This window comes from Cetorhinus maximus, chromosome 4, assembly GCF_964194155.1.
Source record: "Cetorhinus maximus chromosome 4, sCetMax3.hap1.1, whole genome shotgun sequence".
In the NCBI taxonomy this organism is placed as follows: Eukaryota; Metazoa; Chordata; class Chondrichthyes; order Lamniformes; family Cetorhinidae; genus Cetorhinus; species Cetorhinus maximus.
The window spans coordinates 111,289,878-111,295,877 of record NC_135882.1 but is presented as its reverse complement, the minus strand read 5'-3'; positions in this window follow the sequence as shown (position 1 = coordinate 111,295,877).

Here is a 6,000-nt window from a genome sequence, read left to right as displayed (position 1 = left end):
TAAGAGATGGAATGGGTCTTAATAGGGACAAAGAGGGTGATATATGCTTAGAGGTGCAGGGCAAGGCTAGAATACTTAATGATTGCATTGTTGTGGTGTTCACTAAGGAAGAGGATGCTGACAAAATGTCAGTAGAAATGGAGATGGTAGAGGTAATGAATGCGGTGAGAATTGAGAGGCAGGAGGTACTGGAAAGGAAATGTGACTTGCAGTGCAGCTGATTTTCAATGGAGGAGGGTGCAATTGGCCTTGGAGGATGACCTTGAGCAATTCTGGAACCAGAAAGCCCAGCTTCAGACGGTACCATCTTAACACAGGTGACGGCAGCCTGGGCTGTCCGCAGGGGCACTGGGGGAGTGGCAATGGTGGGAGGACAAATGCTGTCAATCTGAGAGAGAAAAGCAGGTTTGCCACTGTTACTCCCCCCAGGGCAGCACCGCAACAATCCTAGCAATGTGTTGCAGGAAAGAATGTTGGACTTTGTGACATCCTGCAAGCTCCTTTCCATAGTGGTATCCATACTTATGACACCAATAGTCTGAGCTTACAAGGTAGCAAGCTGAACTCATTTGACCTCAGTCTGATCTTCCACTGCAGCACCCAGAAGTTGGGTGGATTCTGCATGTGCTGCAGTGGAAGTTCAGAAATTGGCCATAAGACCTTGAATCATGGTTGGATCCAGGAGTGTGCTGATGGAAGTGGTCACCACTTGAACACCGGACAGGGTGGGCTCCAAGCTCTGCACAAAATCCTGTGTGAAATTGATACTGGATTCCTCCATGCTCCTTGACATTGACTGCAAGCTTTGTGACAGGCCTGCTAATGCACCGGGCACTTCATTGTGCACATCCATTAGCCTTCTTCACCAGGCCACCCCATTGAAGTCCTCATATGAGTCCTCTGCTGAAGTTGAACACTTGTCACCTCACATTCAGCGAGCTGGCACCTACACTACCCTTGTCCCCATGCCCTGGTTTCAAGCCACTTGTGCCTGGTACTTCAAAACATGCACATCCCACCTCTAAGCTATCTTCTAGAATACTCACAGATTCAGTATCTGAGCTGGAAGCTGTGAGTATGAGGGCGAGCGATGGTGTTTCTTCTTCATTGCTGTCATTTTGCTATCCACATCCTTGGAGCTTGACTGCTGGCATTGACAGCAGTGGCTAGCTGCTCCCACTGCTCTTTCTGAGTTTATTTGGAGAGTCTCCTTCCCCCCTGCGGATAGAAGGCATCTCACCTCTTATCCAGTTCCTTTATCAAGGTATCTAATGCTGTGTCAGAGAACACTGGAGCATGCTCTATGCCTTGCCACACCATTAGTCAGTGTTCTCACTGCTCAGAATGTTTTCCCTGCAACTACTCCAGCCAGAATGCCCCTACCCTTTAAGAGGTACAATATGGCTTTAAGCAGTGTAGGCTCGTTTTAAGTGTTGCTGGCCTCACATGAACTGAGGGACATACAGCCTCTTGACAGAGTGTTTCAAGCTGGGCTACATGCAGCTGCCATGTAAGACTGCAAGCAGCAAGAAATTTGCATGCTGCCTGCATCGGAAGGAATGGGTGTTGGTTAATCATACATCACAACTCCCGTGCCTGATTTCAGGAGATATCCAATTTTACTCCTTGTTTGATCACCGTGGAGAAATGTACAGCCTCCAGCATTAAATGGTGCAAAGCCAACATTAATCACTAGAGGGCACTGCAGCTGGAAAATAACGTCTTTAAGTGAAATGGTTTACAACAGTTGATAATTCAGTGCCATAGCAACAAATCCCTAGAGTATTAAATTTTCCCTTACTGATAGCTTGCTGCTGAGGTGTATAGGTGGCAGAAAAGTTTCCACCCCAATTTCATTAATTTTTTTTTCATGATATCCACATAGCTCCTGAATTGCTGGGATTATACCAGGGCCGGTCAAGTTTCAGCACTGATCCAGATATTTGGTCTGAGTTCAATCCAACTGCTGCAGAAACAAAAAATAATTGCTCATCAACTAATCCTGAATCTCATTTCACTGAATCATACTGGAAAATGTTCTATACATCCATATGATCTAACCTGATGTTGTGTGAAGTCTTTGTGTCTAGAAGCAGTTGAGGCAATGTGTACAATGTAAGAACTTAAGAAATAGGAACTGGAATAGAACATTTGACCATTCCAACCAACATCAACTTTAGAAGGTAACCTTTCCTCAAACGGAGAGTGCGTCCTCAGTGGAGTTTGAGAGTTTGGTGAGCTGAGGGAAACTTAAATATCTTTCTAAAAATCCAATATTGTTTGTATTTAGCAATTAACTGCAAGTACTGTTTAACTGCAAGAACTGTTTAAATTCTAAGTCTTAAGCAGGGACCTAAACACTGGCAGCAGCTGAAATAGTTAATTAAAGAAACTAGCTTGAACTGGTCTTGCTGTACTTGGGCTCAGCTAGTCCCTTTGTTTAGAACATATAAATTCAGACATTCTCAGTGCGACCAGCACTGAGTGTGCGACCTCAATGGAGTGAGAGATTTTGGTGAGCTGAGGGAGTTAGGTGAGGAGGGGGGAGGATTCTTTGCGTTTTCTAACTTTTTAACCCTGTAGGAACTGGATCTTGCTCTACTACAGGAGAAGAAGCTAGCTGTTTGGTGAGTCTCTGGTAAGTGGTCAAGGTCTATTCTACTCTTAAGGTTTAAAAAAGTACAGCAATTTATGGTAAGATTAACAACTATATAAAAGAAAATAAATAATTGAATCAAATAATTAAATAATTAATTAAAGCACATAGGTATGGCAGGACAGGTGATGTATCGTAGCTGTAGCATATGCGAGGTCCTGGACACTGATGTTATCCAGGGCAAGCGCATCTGCAGTAAATGTCTACGGCTTCAGCTCTGAGTCATTGAGCTGGGGGCTGAGATGCAGACAATGCGATACATTAGGGAGGGGGAAAGTTACCTGGACACTTTGTAGTAGGAGGTGGTCACAGCTGTTAGGATAGGGTCCTCTGATTCAGTAGGTGGTCAGGGACAGGAGAGTGTGACTTTAGCTGAGGCAGGTAAGGGGAACCAGAGGCCAGAGTATAGGAGTGTCAGCTTCTGCAGCTGTCCAACAGGTTTGAAGCTCTTTCAGCTCGTTTGGATGAGAGTGGGGGCTGCAAGGTGGATGAGCTGACAGACCACTGCTCCCTGTGGAAACTGTGGTACAGGAAGCCATTAAAGTGGGGGGAGCAGAAAGGGATGTAGTGGTAGTAGGGGACAGAAGAGTGAGGGGGATTGACACTGTTCTCTGTAGCAAGGAGCTAGAGTCCAGGTGGCTATGTTGCCTGGTGCCAAGTTTCGGGACATTTGCTCAGTAACTTGCAGTGGGAGGGGGAAGATCCAGTGGTCATGGTCCATGTAGGTACCAAAGACATAGGCAGGAAGACGAAGGAGGATCTGCATAGTCAGTATGAGGAGCTAGGCACCAAATTAAGAAGCAGAACCTCAAAGGTAATAACTTCTGGATTATTACCTTAGCTACGTGCAAATTGACATAGGAGAAATAAGATCAGAGAAAGGCTAGATGCTACAAAAATAGTAAAAGGACAAAACTAAAGACTCCGTATCTAAACGCACGTAGCATTTGAAACAAAACAGATGAACTGTTGCTCAAATAGAAATAAATAAGCATGATCTGATAGCTATTACAGAGATATGGCTACAGGATGACATAGATTGGGATCTGAATATTGAAGGATACGTGACATTTAGGAAGACAAGAAGTTAGGAAAAGGTGGCGGGATGGCTCTGTTAATAAATCATAGCATTAGCACATTAGAGAGGGATGACCTACGTTCAGGAAACTAGAATGTAGAAGTGGTTTGGGCTGAGATGAGAAATGATAAAAGCAAGGAGTCACTTGTGGGAGTAGTGTACAGGGGCACAAACTGTAACTACAACGTAGGACAGAGTATAAAAGAAAAGATAATGGGAGCTTGTCAGAAAGGTACAGCAATTATCGTGGGGTTTTTAATGTACATATAGAATGGAAAAATCAGATGGGCAAAGATAATGTAGATGAGGAGTTCATAGAATAGTTTCTTAGAACAGCACATTCTGGAGCCAACCAGAGAGCAGGCTATATTAGACCTGGCGTTGAGCAACAAGATAGGATTAATTGATAACCTCCTAGTGAAGGCACCCCTAGATAGCAGCAGTCATAATATGATTGAAACTTACATTAATTTTGAAGGAGAAATGAGTGCATCCAAGACTGGTGTTTTAAATGTAAATTAGGAAAACTATGAGGGCATGAAAGCAGAGCTAGCTAAAGTGAACTGGCAAATGAGGGCAAGGGATAGGTCAATAGAGGTGCAGTGACAGACATTTAAAGGGATATTTCAGAATACACAGAATAGATACATTCCAATGAGAAAGAAAAATTCCAAGGGGAGGAGCCCACCATCCGTGGTTACCTAAAAAAGTTAGACAGTATCATACTTAAAATATAATTATGCAAAGACAGTTGGCAGATCAGAAGATTGGAAAGAATATAAAGAACAGCAAATAATGACAAAAAGATGAATAAGGAGGGAAAAATTAGAATATGAGAGAAAGCTAGCTAATAATATGAAGAGTTTCATAATAGTAAGGGTTTCTGTACATACTTAAATAAGAAAAGAATTAACAAATTGAGCATTGGTCCTATTGAAAGTGCATCTGGGGAATTGATAATGGAAAGTAGGGAGATGGTGAATGAATTAAACAGGTATTTTGCTTCAGTCTTCACTATAGAGGATACAAATAATATCCCGGAAATAGCTATAAATCAGGAAAGGAAGAGAGGGAGGAATTCTTGAAAATTACAAGCACCAGGGAAGTGGTATTGAGCAAATTGTTGGGGCTGCAGGCTGACAAATCCCCAGGTCCAGATGGACTTCACCCTAAGGTCTTGAAAGAAGTGGCTAGTGAGATAGTTGATGCACTGGCTTTAATTTTCCAAAATTCCCTAGATTCAGGGAAGGTTCTATTAGATTAGAAAAAAGCAAATGTAACTCCTTTATTCAAAAAGGGAGGAAGACAGAAAACAGGAAACTACAGGCAAGTTAGCCTAACATCTGTCATAGAGAAAATGTTAGAAGCTATTATTAAAGATGTTATAGCAAGGCACTTAGAAAAATTCAAGGCAATCAGGCAGAGTCAACATAGTTTTGCGAAAGGGAAATCATGTTTAACCAATTTATTGGAATTCTTTGAAGGAGTCACATGTGCTGTGGCTAAAGGGGAACCAGTGAATGTACTGCATTTAGATTTCCAGAAGGCATTTGATAAAGTGCCACATCAAAGGTTATTGCGGAAAATAAAAGCTCATGGTGTAGGGGGTAACACATTGGCATGGATAGAAGATTGGCTAGCTAACAGGGAGCAGAGGGTTGGCATAAATGGGTCTTTTTCTGGTTGGCAGGATGTGATGAGTGGTGTGCCACAGGGATGATTGCTGGGGCCTCAACGTTTTACGATTTGCATAAATGACTTGGATAAAAGGATCGAAGGAATGGTGGCTAAATTTGCTGATGATACAAAGATAGGTAGGCAAGTAAATTGTGAGGAGGACGTAAGGAGGCTACAAAGTGACATAGATAGTTTAAGTGAGTGGGCAAAGATCTGGCAAAAGGAGCACAATGTGGGCAATGTGAAATTGTCCATTTTAGCAGCAAGTATAAAAAATAAGCTTATTATCTAAATGGTGAGAGATTGCAGAGCTCTGAGATTCAGAGGGATCTGGGTGTCCTAGTGCATGAAACACAAAAGGCTAGTATGCAGGTACAGCAAGTATTTAGGGAAACTAATAGAATGTTATCATTTATTGTGAGGGGAATTGATTACAAAAGCAGTGAGGTTATGCTTCAGTTATACAGGGCATTGGTGAGACCACATCTGCAGTACCGTGTATAGTACTGGTCTCCCTATTTAAGGAACGACGTAAATGCGTTAGAGGCAGTTCAGAGAAGGTTTATTGAACTAATACCAGGAATGGGCG